A 15828-nucleotide genomic window follows, 5' to 3' on the forward strand; every position below is an offset into this window, starting at 1 on the left:
AGAGAGTTCCATGTAACCCAAGCAGGACACAAAATAGTGAGTGACGGGAACTCTTCCACAAAGCAAAGTCAGCTCAAGGACTGTCGCTTCCAGGGCTGTGCATCATTTTTTTCCTCCTCCATGTGGTTAAATCAATTATAATTTTAATGTTCCAGTAAATCATTAAGGTGTGAGGGATTTTCCTGACACAACACAAGGTCATCCATCACAAATAGATGACAGTTGTCATTGTTTCTAGCTGTGGAGTTGCAAACATGACTCCTTATTCGGGGATTTGGGCTTTTTCTTTTTTTTTTACTTAAACATCACACTAATGCAGCACAGTGAGTTTATACTATGAAATAAAACAGCGAAAGATTGTTGACGCTGAGTTCTACTTATTGACCCAGTGACTTAACAGCCAAATTCTCTTGCTATCTACATTTATTTCTCTCTATGAGTGAGGGAACTTGAGGACGCTCTGTTCTCTCATGTCTTGCTACTTAATGTCCTGCTTTCATTGTTAATCGTATTACTGGGAAATGTTAAAGCAGTAGCCCATGTCCCCCCTAAAAACGTGGAATATTCGGTATGCTTATTGGTAAAACATACGCACAGAAAAGTAGTAAACATTTTACAGCTATAGTTTGCTCCCAGGTCACGAATTAGTATCCTGAGGAGACTTAAGATGCCTAAGTAGCCATGACCCACTAGGAGGGTGTCGGCAGCACTCATATCTGCCCCCTCCAAATGCCCATGTGACGTCTCATCACCTCTCTTAAATGCTGTCTTAGCCTCCCCCACTAATTAATCCTGTATTAGCCGCTGCCCAGCTCCACGATAGCTTTGCCACAAAGCTGGTCGAGCTACCTCCTCCTGACTTCTTTCTGGGACTTAGAAATCACTTCCCAGCACCACACTGGCTACTTTAGCCAACCTTCAAGACTGCTGTCTCCTTCTGTCCTGACCTCTTGCCAAGCATCCCTTCTCATCTTTAAGATCTGCTTAAGGGAACCTGGTCTGGCGGGATAGATCTGAGTGGTCACAGTCACGGGGCATATACACAAGCTCACTGCTAGCAGCCCAAGCAAAGAAAAGCGCCAAGGACGACTCCCAGGTCCTGTCACACTAACTTAGCATAAAGGAGGCACAGCCTGAGGCCAGATCTAATTCAGTATCCATCCGTTTGTAGTCTTTTTTCTAAAGAAAAGCAGAACATTTTCAGAACCCACAGAACCTACATCCACCCCCATATTTGAATTACCTGGAATGATTATCATCATTACCAAACCCTAATTTTAAGGGCTTCCTGCTGCCTGTAGAATTAAATCATAATTACTCTAATCACCTAATGTAGACACTTTCAGGCTGCGCCATTCCGCATCTCATTTTAGCCAATGGACCCACACACTGATCTCGTAACAAGCTATGGGACATGCTGCTTCCATTCCTAGACAAGCTCCTTCATCTGGAATTTTCTTTCTTCCAACAATGTCTAGCTAAATCCTCCTCAGTCTTCAGGCCCCGCTGAATTCTCATTCCTTCCGGTTACTCAATGAATGCCACTGTGACTCGACTTTGAGTCAGGCTGCATGCAGAGCACTGGGTTGGGAATCATGGCTGAAGCAGTCCAAAGACCCTGCTTGCCTGCAGTTTTCATTTGAATGTAGAGACACAGACCAAAAAAAAAAAAAAAAAAAAAAAAAAAGCCAGTAAATTAATAAAGCATGCGGTGCCCTGAGATATCGTGAACATTGGGTAGAAGTGAGGCAAAGAAGTTGGATAAGCCATGTTCGGAAGATTTTGTTGTTGTTGTTGTTGTTGTTGTTAAATGAGGAAGTGACAGCCCAGGCAACAACAGGACAGATGTGAGGGAGGGAGAAGGTTTAGCATGGTGGGAATGCTTTTTCTGATCCATCGCAACAGAACAAATCTTCGTCTTTTAAAATTGCCACTAGGAGTTTGTTTCCAGTCCTCCAACACCACACTCCTTTCTCTCTAGACTGTTCGGTATTTATGTCTCCCACAATGTTCTCACTGACGGGTGGCGCGGAGCGTAGCTGCTCCATGAATAATGAATTATTTACAAAGGAGCCGTGGCCTGAAAAACAAGTCTTGCATTTCAAATTTGCTTAACCTACTTACCATTAAGGAAACTTTAAGTACTTGAATGGGTTGTGTCAGAGTAAGCTGACCTACACACAAAGAGACCACAATTACATAAGGTCTCTCCAAGTGATTCAAATGCCAAACTCCATTTGCCAGAAATGGCTTGTTAACTGGAACCACGGCTGGCTCTTCTGCCAGAGCTGAAACCACACTGTGTCACTACTAACAATCGACATTGTTTTGAGGTCCTAGAGCTCCAACTCTGTGTAAGCGCTCCATCACAGAACCACACATGTTGACATTGGACGGGTTATTTCTTTCTTCTAAGCCTTGGTTGCATTGTTTATAAAGGGAAAGTGCTAAGAAGACCCCGTTCACGAGAAATAAGTTATGATGGGAAATAACTGAGAGCCAAAGTTAAGTGCTCACCAAATATCACAGTGGATATTTCAATTAGTAACCACATCAAGGCTACAAAAGGTGAAACCGATGGGTTATTTAACCAACTGCTTAATTTGATTGGGCGAAAGACTTAGCTATTTGCTAGACATGCCACATCAGTTCAGGATAATCAGGAGGCCGGATTTTATACAGGCTCAGAGTGAATTCCGACAAAGTAAGGAACCGATCAATAAAACATGGAAGAAAATGGGAAATGGACTTTTTAAAAATGTTTTTCTTACTGGTCTCTGGCCAGATCAAGCAGCGTCTTTCTTACTGTGTTCATTCAAATGGACAGCATAAAGATTTTGCCTACATCACACAGTCACATAGTCAGGGATCAAAGTGCCCGTCCTTCATCCTCACAATGACAAGTGGGGTAGGACCATTCATAATTCTGCAGCAGATTCATTTTTTTACATTTATTTCTTTTTACATAAGAACTGTATTTATATCATTGTACTCCACCCCCACCCCCAACTCTTCCCATTTCCCCATGCAAATTCCCAACCTTGTCTTCCTTGATTATTACTGTTGCACCTATATGTGTAACATATATATATATGTATGTGTGTGTGTGCACATACATATGTAGATATAAGTACAACCTACTGAGTCCATTTGGGATTACGTGTATGTGTTTAGAACTGACCACTTGGGATTGGCTAACCTGTCAACTTATTCATCCCAGAAGACTGAATCTCCCTATCTGTGTACACAGGCACATACACAGATACTTAATTTAAAATAATAAAAATAAACTCCATGCAGCCAGCCATGGTGGCACACGCCTTTAATCTCAGCACTTGGGAAGCAGAGGCAGGAGGAACTCTGAGTTCAAGTCCACCCTGGTCTACAAAGCAAGCTCCCAGTTAGCCAAGACTATACAGAGAAACACGCTCTCAAAAATAAATTCAAAAAAAAAAAAAAAAAAGAATGAATCTCCCTTTTTATGTTTTTGTTCATAAATATTACAAAAAAATAAGAAGTTCTGAGAGAGACAAGGCAGTAGACAAGCTGGGAGCTCCTGACTCCTACTGCGGAATATTTTTAACATACCATTCATCTTTTCCTACATTCCCATCTTCAAGATGGAGTGCATGGTTCCAGGGTATCTCCACTATCTGGAACTGAAACATGAAAGTCCTCAGAATAGGTCAGGCTAGAAATGGAGCCTGAAAGAGTTTTTGGAAATTAGAGCATTCATGGAAACTGGGGGATGTTGGGAAGTAGAAATCCCTGGGCATATTCCCACACAATTAGCTCTCTCTCCCCTTTGTCTTCTCGGAATCACAAGTTGATTCTCTCTTCTCATCTGTGACTTCTGCCGAAGTACCCTCGCCGCCTGGCTCCCCATTAAACAGATTGTTGCTCCATAAAACTCTTCTGGTCCTGATTCCCCGCAGAGGGCACACCATCCTTAGAGATTTCCTTCTGTCATTTTATTGCTAGAAAACCCTGGCCATAATAAAAAAGAACAGAAAGGGTGCAGTCCTGCTCCCTGGATGAGGCTTAAATTCACCTCACATTTGAAAAATATAAATAGGCCGGGCGGTGGTGGTGGTGGTGGTGGTGGTGGTGGTGGCGCACGCCTTTAATCCCAGCACTGGAGGCAGAGGCAGGCGGATCTCTGTGAGTTCGAGGCCAGCCTGGGCTACCAAGTGAGTTCCAGGAAAGGCGCAAAGCTACACAGGGAACCCCTGTCTTAAAAAAAAAAAAAAAAAAAAAAAAAAAAAAGATAAAAGAAAAATATAAATAAACAAAAGCAAAACATATCAAGCATGGAGGAAAGGCGGTTAGGGAAACCCAGGTAAAGCGCAGATACCGTGAGCATCTGCTCCCATGCGACTGATGGACATTAAGGAGCAAGAGAGGAGGCTAAGAGAGGGATGGAGTGGATACTGAGAGGGTTGAGAAGCAACAACTGCTGAGCAAGGTATGGTTAAAGCACTGGTTCTCAAACTATGAGTCAAGACCTATTTGGGGTCAAACAACCCTTTCACTAGGGTTAAATATCAGAATTTTATTTGTTTGTTTGTTTTGGTTTTTTCAAGACAGGGTTTCTCTATGTAGTTTTGCGCCTTTCCTGGATCTCACTCTATAAACCAGGCTGGCCTCGAACTCACAGAGATCCGCCTGCCTCTGCCTTCCGAGTGCTGGGATTAAAGGCGTGAACCACCACCGCCCGGCTAAATATCAGATATTTACATTACGATTCATAACAATAAGAAAATTACCGTTATGAAGTAGCAGTGAAATAATTTTATGGTTGGGGTCAGCACAACATGAAGAACTAACTGTAATAAGGGGTCGCAGCATGAGGAAGCCTGAGAACCACTGGTTTAAAGTGTCCCCATCATTCTTCTGCTTCACTCCTGCCATGTCCTCACCCCCAGTCTTCTTCTGGCCATCCTCCATCCAAGCTCGTCACTAGCATTGTGACAAGCCAGTGGTGACTAGGACATGGTGATTCCAAACTCATGATGCTGAGGCAGAAAGCTCTGAGTTTTTACACTAGCGTGGCCTCCCCTAATGAGAGCCTGCCTCCAAAACTTAACTGATTTAATTAGCAAACAAATAAATCAGTAAGAACAAAAGGCCCGAGTACAGGAGGTGTCTATTTCAGATAAAGGGCAGCAACTATGAAAAGGAGGTGATGGAGTGAAGAATTGGGACTGATGCTGGTAGAAAGTTAACGTGTGGCCCAGTGAGTTACACACATGCGCGATACACACAGACACACGCAAACACGCAGTGTTTATTATAGGATACTACATTTTAATTGTTTATAAATTTAGTTTTTCTCAGTCTGCTTTCCCGACATCCTACAAGTATCGTTTAGAAAAATAGAGCCACATGTAAGCACTCAATTCAGAAAGAACAGCTCACATACTCCCAGGTACCCATTAGATTCAATATAAAAACCATAATCAGCAGAGAGAAATAGTTCCCTTCAGGCAAAATTTATCAAGTGGTGACATTTTGACTGACTTGCTCAGAATCATCAGGAAACATGTTAAAATTTAGCATTTTAAGAACCACCTCAAACCCAGTTGTAGTGAGAACCTGAATTTTTTTTTTTAACATCTGTATTGATTCTTTAGCAGTTTCATATTATGCACCCCAATTCCACTCACCTCCCGGTTCCACCATACTCTCCTCCCTTACCCCTGCATTGCTCCCACACACAAAAGAAATTTTTTTAAAGAAATTAAAACAAAGCAAGCAAAGAAACAAGAACAAAACAACACAACACACACACACACACACACACACACACAAAATCCTCTTAGCTCCTCCATCTTTCCCCGCTCCTCATTCATCCTGGTGGCATTGGGGGCCTGGGTGTATCACATAGTGTACCCTTCTGTCCCAATGAGCTTTACTAGCAAATGTTCATTGCATTGTTCTCTGGTCTGGTTCAAGGCCTCTGGTTTCTGGTACACCATCATCACAGGGTCCTCACTGGAACACCTCTGGGATGTCCCGTGGCTGCACTGAGTCATGGAGACCCTGCAGGTTTCGTTCCACAGGACCACTAGGACCACAGCTTCCTTCGCAAGCTCCAGCAGCCCCTAGATGGAGTAGATGTTAGGGTGGGCCAACCCCAGGCCGGGCTGTGGGCCTGAGTAGTAGCTGAGTAGTAGTCCAAGCCACTGGGGCCACCCACCTTGGGTGAGGGGGCGGAGTCAGCTCCCCAATGCCCTTACTCATCTTAAACTCAAAACACTTTAAAAGCTTAGCTGGTATATCATGTTTTTAGCTGAGACCTGTGTCAGCCAAGACCTAAGGTAGAATTTTGTTGTCAATAATATAGGGGAAAAAATCCATCCTTCATCTTATATACAAGTATGTTCTCAAATAAAAGGTTATATTTCATTTAGGAATCAAATATCCTCTTCCCGAAAAGTGTCCTTGACCACACGTTAAATTCTTATCACCCCACCACCACCCCACCCCAGATCTCTTTCACTGAAAGAGGAGACAAAGGCAGATGTTTCCTTTACAGGTCCTACAGTCATTTCTTAACGCCCTTGACCACCTTCCTGTCTGTCCATTAGTAATGAAAGCATAACGAAGAAACCCGCTCTAAATTCAATTGACTTGAACGAAAAGCCACTAGTCTGGGAGCTAGGCCAATAAATAAACAGGCAGAAACTTATTTGAGCCAATTAGATAGGGATATGCAAATTAATTGGCCATGATATCGGGGTCAGGCAATAATATGCAAATGTACTGGCTTCTTATTGAGCTAATGGGACAGGAATATGCATAATAGGTTGGCAGTGATGTCAGAGGCTTCATCATAATTTTAGGCTTGAATGTTACAGAATAAAATTAATTCTGCAACATTTCAAAATGCTTAATTAGAATATTGATAAAAATAATAGGAAACCCTGAGAAGCGAACAGACTGTTCTGAAGAGGAAAGCACAATTCTTGAAATGACATGGTTCTTGAAACTGAGTTATTAAAAAGAATTATAAAGAGTAAAATAGTCCAGCCCAGTGCAAGTTGAGAAGCAGGCACAGTTGCTAGTATAACAAAAAGAAGAAAAATGTAATGCCTGAAGGACTGAACAGTTTTAAGGAAGTAGAAGGAAATACGGACAGACCCTGGGACAGATTGAAATCAAATGGCGGGCTGAGAAATACTCATTCAGAACAGTCAAGACAACACTCCCTGTAAGCTCCATAGCCATCAGGTATGTCGCAGTGACTCACTACATATCACATCAGTTCTCATTCTGTGCCAGGCATCATACCAGTCCTCAGTCATGTGAGCACAGACACTTGCCCAACACAGTGGATGTAGATTGTTTTAATGCTCTAGGTGTGTTAACAGATTTAAGCCCTGTTCCAAACCTACGAGATGCAGACTATTTTCAATGCTGTTTTATTGATGGAACCAAACTACAGCTCAGTAAACAACTTGTCCAAGGTCACAGTTCTTTTTGGCATAGCTAGGACATCAACACAAATAAGTCCATCTTCACCCTCCGTGAACATGAAACATGACTTTTATGTCCCACCAGAGTCAACTGGAAGAGCAGGTGACTATGTTATAGATTGAATGGCATCTAAACTTTAACTGGATTTTACATATCCTTTAATCCCAGCTAGAAATTCCATCATGGGAGTCACTAATAAATTATTTGGTTGGTCGCTTCATGTCACTTGGTCACTTACACAGTAGAAATGGAATTAGTGACTCTATCAGACTAGATATCGGATACTAATAGATTGCCCTGTTTCTTAGATATAAGTTGTCATGCTATTTCAGTGTGTGAGTCTTGGCACACAAAAATATGCACAGTTTAAAACGGTGATACTCCAGCCATATCAGAGGTACAGTAAAAGATTTGGTATTGAACATGATAGAAAAGAGTCTAATTATAAGAAATGTGAGTGTCTTTTAGGTAGGAAAAAAAAGTCTAATGAAAGTGTTTATCTATTCAGTTTTATCACTGGTTGATTCTAGGCGGGAGTGTGTGATATATCAGGAAAGGAGACAGTATAATGTGAATACAAATGCTTCCTCTCCCCGTAAATTGCTACAGGATTCTGTGGTTCAAAGTTACATATTTAAATATTAAAATATTTTAATTGAACCAAAAATAATTAACAAGGAATTGAATTTGCAATACACTACTTAACATGAAAGGGAAGATGAGCAGGGAAACGCTGCAAAAGGAATCCACAGATGGAAACATAGATGTGACCCGGATTCTTTTACTAGTCACCATGAACCCCCCCCCCACTATGAAATCATGTGTTCCCAAGCACTGACTTATGAAACTCAATGAGTCAATGACAAAAATCCTTACTCGAGCAAGCCCAAAACATAGAATAGTTTGCTATAGTTTGTATGTATCTGTTCCTCAAGAGGTCCACACATTGAAGGCTCCCTCACTGGCCTGCAGTGCCACTGAGGAGAAGCAAAATGGGACCTTTAAGTCATAGGGCCTAGTGGTGGGACAAGTAGAATATTGGGATCCAAGACCTTCTCCTTGCTTACCGGCTGCCATGAGATGGGCATCTTTGGTCCCCCAAGTGTTTTCTGCTGTGACTTTCTGCCTCACCCCAAACTGTGGCATGGAGCCAAAACCAGAGCCAAAATAAACCCCAATTGTGTATATCAACTATTTTTCTCACAGGGACAGAAAGTTACCACACATTTCATTGTGGGCAATCTTAGAAACAATTCACTAGGAGGGAAAACTATAATCCAAATTAGATTATGGAATTATAGAGTCAATGTAGGGTTGGAGTTCTTCCAGAAGATTCTGTAGAGATGAAAGGGAAATGCCCTGTATTTGTCCATGTGTGGAGTACGCGCATTGTCACCCACCTCAAAACAGACAGTGGTGTTAAGTGACTAGCCACCAGAGAAGGGCCGCCTAGACAGAGGGATGAAGGGGCTGTCTGTGAAGACAGGCTAAGAAGTTTGGGGCTTTGTAGTCGGGAAAAGGAAACCAGAGCACAGACATGATTAAAGTCTTAAAATCATGAAAGGTAGAGCTAGAGTAATACCCACCTGCCCATTCCACACTAGGAGAATTAAGAAGTGACCTTGATGTTTGAAAGAAAACAGATGAAAAGAACGGCCATTCAGGGAGATCTCAAAGGTACCTTTCCACTCAGAAATTCTTAGTCAACATTCCTTTGCTATCTTTTCAGTTGGGTGGCAAAACCTAGTTGAGGATCTGGGACAGACAGAAATATAAGGCAGAGTTCAGTAGATGATATTTTTCTGCTACAGGCTTAAAGGGGGATATTGCTAAAACTTTTGTGTTATCTCGTCAGAACCCCCTCCCACCATACCTTTGGGTGAGTACCCTTGGAAGCTCCACAGCTCTGTACCTCACTGTCTAACCCAGAAGATTGGGTGACTGCACATTCCTCCCTCACTTAACTCTTCTACCACCCCCCCCCAATCTCATTCAGGTCACAGAAAAGGAATGAGAGGGTTTGGAATTTCTAACAACTAACCGGAAAAAGCAGAAATACTCCCAAATACTTCTCTTTTTAAACATTTAGCAAAAGTTGCTGCCATCCTTCTTTTTCCTTTTATAAGGTTTAAGATTCCTGTTAGCAAAGCCTCCAACACCTCAATGACAAAAGCATACAGAATTTTGATCTCACAGAAATATGAGAATGAATCCTTCTAGTGCTCAGCAATTAAGAGCTCTCAATACTCTTCCCAAGGGCTAAAGTTCAGTAGCCAGTACTCACATCAGGAAGCTCACAACCACCCCTAACTCTAACTCTGCAGTGATGCCCCCTTTCTGGTTTTCAAGGGCACCAAAACACATGTTGCATACAAATACGTAGACCCAAACACATAAAGAAATCTTTAAAAGAATGAGTCATTGTTATAAAAATTATAGCCAAACTGAGTAACTGATGCCTGGAACCTCTGTACTCCGGAGACTGAGACAGAAGAATCAGGAGTTCTAGGCCACCAGTGGCTATAGAGTAATGCTCTAAAACAACAAGAATTGCATCTTTTTTATACACCCATTTCTACTTCTGTGTGTCCTTGTATGTGTGGTATGCATATGCATGTATGTGAATACATGAATGTATGCAGACACATGTGTGTATAGCGGCCAGGAGTTAAGATTGGGTATCTAGCCTAGTAGTTCTCATCCTATATATTCAGCCAGGGTCTCTCACTTAAACCCAGAGCCTGACCAATTTTGCTCATTTACCTAGTCATATTGCCCAGCACATTCCCTATCTCTGCCTCCCGAGTACTAGGATTATATACCAGGTTGCCATGCCCACCTGGAATTTACATGGGAACTGGGGACCAAACCACAGTTCGTGTGCTTGAGCGGCAAGTTCTCCCAAACCGTCGCCACTTCCCAGAGGACATCTTCACTGACCCTCACTCATTTCATTCAGAGATGCCTCACTCTTTCCTTCTCCATAGTCTTGCCACATGCTTTACTATAACCTACTGTAAAAACAGACTGTTCAGCTTTGGCTCCCGTTCTCAGAGTCCCGTCGTACATGTATTACAGAAACAAACCTCGCCTCACCAGGCATAATGTTAAAGCTCTACCAAGTTCTGATTTTGTCTTTACCTTGTGAATGCCCTGACTTAATTTTTTTTTCTCCTTAGTGAAATTCTTTTGGCATCATACAGTGGTACTATCATAGCATCAACTTGAGAAACACAGCTAGAAAAATCTAATTCTTGACATCGATTGGCTATATTAACAGTCATCTTCAGGGATTTTAATTAATTCTCATTTTATTCTCTTTCTCCACCAGCCTTAATGGTTTAAAAAAAAAAAAAAGGTGACATACTCAATCTTCAAGAGATAATAGTCTCATAAACATACACACGTTACCATAGTTACACCTAAATGATGGTCATAAAGACATTTTCCAAGGAAGAGGTAAAGGCAGAGAAGCAGCCCTGGTCGCATCTTGTGCCCAGCATGAGAGGACAAGGCTGTGATTCAGTATGACATGCCTGCTATTTTATGGACTATCTTCCTCAGAAGAGGAAATCAGAAGACCATACCCCTGTGATTTCCTAATGGCCTTGCTTGGGCTGGGCACTGTTCTCAGGGGCTTCGTATTGTTTTCCCTCCAAAAAAATGACCTTAAGCTTTTAGTGACGAAAAGTGACTTTTTAACTTAAAACCATGAAATGAGCACATTTTTTTAATCTTTGGGGATGTTGAAGCGGCCTTTATCTGAGACTACAGCAACAAGATTGATTGACTTAAGAAATTCATAGATTTCAAATGATTGATGTCAGGCAACAATATGGCTGTGTAATTAATTAACACGTTCCCCCATTAACAAGGAGCCTAATGTACTTTTAGTGATGGTAGGCTTGCAGTAATATTGCGCATACATATGTGACTGCAAGATTACATATTTATCTACTTGATAGACTGAATTGTTCATGGGCTTCCATTTTCTGATTAATTAAGGAAAGAAATGTGTTCACAAATGGCAGTGTTCCAAGATGTTACTAGAACAACAGCTTTTAAATCATAAAATCATAAGAAATAAAGATGAAATAAACCATAGCCTCATCACTTTCCTTAGGATGTAAGTAAGAACTTCAGTGCCCCAGTCAGTCCCCATCTTCCTGTCCCTTAAAGGAAGCTATGTCAAGGGCACAACTTAAGATTGCGTGTACTCTTCCAGATTTTCTTCTCTGCCTATATCATTTAAACACATCCATACACACGAATATATGCATTGTATATAAATGAGGTCATATCACATTCATTACTATTTTGGTCTGCCCACTGTGGTGTGTAACAGAGATCTTCTAGGCCATATGTATAAAGCAGCCATTGCATCTATTGTCTTATAGCATCTTTTTCTGGATATAATATCATATGTTTAGTAATTTCCTTACCAATAAAACTCCATTGGGAAAACTAACTTAGCCAAAGGTCTCCAAACAATACTTGAAATAATGAGCTCTGGGATAGGAAGAAAAGTAGAAAAAAAAAAATCCCCAACTCCTCCTGAACATCAAGCCAAGCCAACGGATCAAAAGAAAGCTTTTCTCACTCTCCCTGTGATGCAGAAGTCCCTACCCATAAGTACGAGAAAGGATGGCGAAGGGAAGTCTTTGTTTTTCCAATATCCCTAAATGTGCATGCTGCTGCCGCCTCTGCAACTGGCTTCTGTTGCTGCAAAAGAGGACGTTACAGTTACACAACCTCATCATGCAAGAATAAGAGGGGATTTTAAAGTAAGATGCAATTATCCTGCGTTCAAAACCTAAAAAATATGTTGCTTCAAGGACAACTGGTGTTGATTGCAAAGAGGTGCCCCCTCCCAAAAAAAAAAGGAAAATCTAGTCATCAGCTTGTAAATTTCTAGACTTTCCTCAACTCTATTTGCAGAAATTTAAATCCATTAAAATACACTCAATCCAGCAGCGCAGTGGATGGCAACCTGAAGCAACCTGTGACAGCCACTAGAAGTCAAAATAAACCTTTGCAAGAGGCAAAGACAACGTTTTTTTGGAGACTTTTGCAATTCCTAGACTTTACCAAACCACTTATTTGTAAGCTGCTTTTGCAGATTGTTTACATAAAAAACAGCTTGGTTTTTCCAGCACTGTCTAAAATACAGGGGAGACACCGGAAGTGAACCTAGCCTGAACAGGTCAATGGCAGCGAAGCTCCCAGTCAGTCTACCTAGCGATCTGCCTTACTCTTCCTTGAAATACCTGTTCATGCTCTGAGAATCTTACTGAAAATAGAAAAAAAACCAAATAGTTCAGTGACAGAGATTTTTTAGAAGAGGCACTGACGCTTATGAATTATGCAAGTCTGAACTTTCATTTTAATAACATCATTAAAATATAAACATCTTAAAAGCCTGCCGACAGGAACTTCACTTTATAGAATGCTTTCTGTGTGCCCTGACCTTGCCAAGAGGCATGCCTAAGGCGTGATTTAACAGTTATTACAGGCCAGAGCCAAATAATAAGTAGGTATTTGAAAATGCCAGTGTTTGTCCTCGCCTCCTTGGCTTCCAGGGGAGATGGAAGTCAGCTGTGAACAGGCCCTCGTCCTGAGAGCCAACGGGGTGCAGAAACGGGCATTGCAAACCCTGAATCTAAAACTCATGACTTTTCAGCCCCTCAGTCTGCTCATCCATAAAATTGGGATATTAAGCGCATCTTCATCCTTGGGTTCCCAAATGAGATACCATTAGGCGGAAGTGCTAAGTAGAAAGCATTGAATACCTGCCAGCTACTGCTAAGCAAGAGAAAATTCCTAGTTAACTTTTAATGGTTTTGTGCCAAAGCTTGGTTCTAGGAGAGTGTGTTTCTCCATCACTGATAGAACTAGCATGTTATGTCATGTGTATGGCTATTAGATGTTTGCTGCAGCATTATTTGCAATGGTCAAAAAAAGTGGAAACAACTTTGCTAATGGATGAACAATTTCCACACGTGCAAGGACACAGCACTCTGCAGTAGAAAGCGACAAAATAGAAAAGGATGTACCTGGCAGTGTGTACCATCTTCAAAGCGACAGAGAAGACAAAGGGACCATAGGAAGGCTCTGTGCCTTACGTTGTTGGACAGCTTGTCCTTTACTTATCCTTTAATTTACTGAGAAATAAATAAAACTTAGCTCACAACGTTGCTCTTTAAACTGCCCTTGCTAGTTTTGTGGGTGAGTGTATATAGGTTTGATGGTCTCTGCTCTGGTCTGCCTGCCTCTACTGAGGCCTCTTTCTTCTTACACTCTACATAACCATGAGAGTGAATGAAGTCAAAAATAGTAGCAAGATACCACAGATTGTATCATTCAGCAGTATATAAAATTAGGCCATGTGTCTGGGGTACATGGGCAGGAAGTATATACAGGATTTTAATGTATGTCTTCTCATTAACTGAATAACAGTCTTGAGAGTATCCAGAAACTAGCCTGGCAAACTCTCTCCTCTCCTGATAGTATTTAGCCACAATTCCCAGCATATTTTATAAGAAGACAGAGAAGATATAATTCTCAGTACAGTTGTTGCTTAGTATTTTCTTGGGAATTAGTTCCGGGCCCAACCCATTCAACCCTAGTACGTACCCCAAAGCTGAAAATGTTCAAGTTCTATACACAAAATGGTCTAGTCTTTGCAGCTAGCCTACACCAGTCCTGCGGTACACTTCACACACACTCTTCAGTTGACCTGTCAATCCTGATGTGATGTAAACACGATGCAGAGAGTTGTTGTGTTGCTGAAGGAATTGTGACAGGCAAAAACAAAGTCTGTCCCTGTTGAGTATAAACGCAATTTTGTAATCATTTAACAGTTGGTTAGATCCGTGGATACAAAGAGAAGACTTCAGCTCACTGTCACACTCAGCTCTCCAGGCTCATGATTTGATTGTTTAAGATAGCAGAGTTCTCTTCCAGATGCTTCCTCTATGATAACATGTCCAAGACGAGCTCAGTTAACCAACAGAAGGAAAGAGGAAGGCTTGAGTCTGCGTTTTCCTCATTATCAAGTCAGAACCTGACTGCCAGACCTACACACTCCCCTCTGCAGAGAACCACCACGAGCTGGAATCTGCAGGAGCAACATGAATTTGACCAGAAGTGGCAGGGCCTGGTCCCTGGGCAGCTCCCTGTTGCCTGGCCTGATAATTTTGCCCTAGCTAACAAATACCTAATTAGATGCCATGAGTCAGCAGTCATTGCTCGTTGTCGCATAACTGAGTGGTCAAGGTGGTAACGTTCACTGATCTCTGCAAAGCTTCCAATCTCTGCAGACCTCTCTCTCTCTCTCTCTCTCTCTCTCTCTCTCTCTCTCTCTCTCTCTCTCTCTCTCTTTCTCTCGCACACGTGGCAAATGGCACTCATTTCAACTCACATCCTTTAACCCTCTTTAGCTTGTTTTCTTCCATCTGAAATTTCATTTTCTATAACACACTTGTCCTCAGGCTGTGCCCATCCTATCAATTCAAAACATGAAGAAAATCTCTGGTCGGATTGTGCCTCAGCCCTGTAGCCTTCACCTAAAATGAATTGTTCATCTTGCTGAGAGAGAAAGCCTGTTCCATTAAAGTATTTACTAAGAATCTATATGAACTGTGGGGGAAAAAACAACAACTGTGTATTGCCGAGTCCCAAGGCAAGATCAAATATTCCCTGTTTCCCTCCTTTATGTGTTATTTAGCTAATTGCTAAATGTGCCCACATCAGCCCTGTTGAACTGTGCCGCCCTGAAACAACTAGGCAGCCTGACCCAAGGTTAAAGCAATTGCTAAGGATGCATCCTCCATGAAGGTATCCACCTGGGGACTGTGTTGCAGACTCGGGTGTTGACATGAAATGCCAGGGCAGACAAACACAAAATTCCAAGGTGCGTTTCAGTGAGATCCTCAGATGAGAAACTTCCCACAAATGTATTATCATCAAGGCTGCTTTTTCCCCCCCTACATAAAGATGGTTTTAGTATTCCTACAATAGGGTTCAATGCCAGGGAACAAAAATTTACTGTGTGAGTTAAAGTTAAGAAAGAGTGCTAGCCTCAAGCCAGATTATATAAAGACTGTCTTTTAAAACTCTCCCTCAGATATCAGTGTGTGTGTGTGTGTGTGTGTATTGGCTCATAACTACCAGTTTAAATTCATACAAAGCTAATCATTAAAAGATGCTAAAACTTAATATTTGCTTACAAGCAAGGTATCAGCATGGAATGTTTTTCATCCTGGCTTAGTCAGTGAGAATAAAGCCATTTCTTTTTATTTCCATTTGCTCTATATACGGGTCCTGGACAATTCCCTCCTTGTCTTCCCA

General features: G+C 41.7%; 1 protein-coding gene across 1 annotated transcript in view; it reads left to right on the top strand.

Moving 5' to 3' along the window:
• The window catches only part of Syt1 (synaptotagmin 1), a 195495-nt gene that overhangs the window by 101582 nt on the left and 78085 nt on the right, over window positions 1-15828 (top strand). The gene's annotated exons all lie outside the window — the stretch shown is intronic.

This window comes from Peromyscus eremicus, chromosome 18, assembly GCF_949786415.1.
Source record: "Peromyscus eremicus chromosome 18, PerEre_H2_v1, whole genome shotgun sequence".
Classification (NCBI taxonomy): Eukaryota; Metazoa; Chordata; class Mammalia; order Rodentia; family Cricetidae; genus Peromyscus; species Peromyscus eremicus.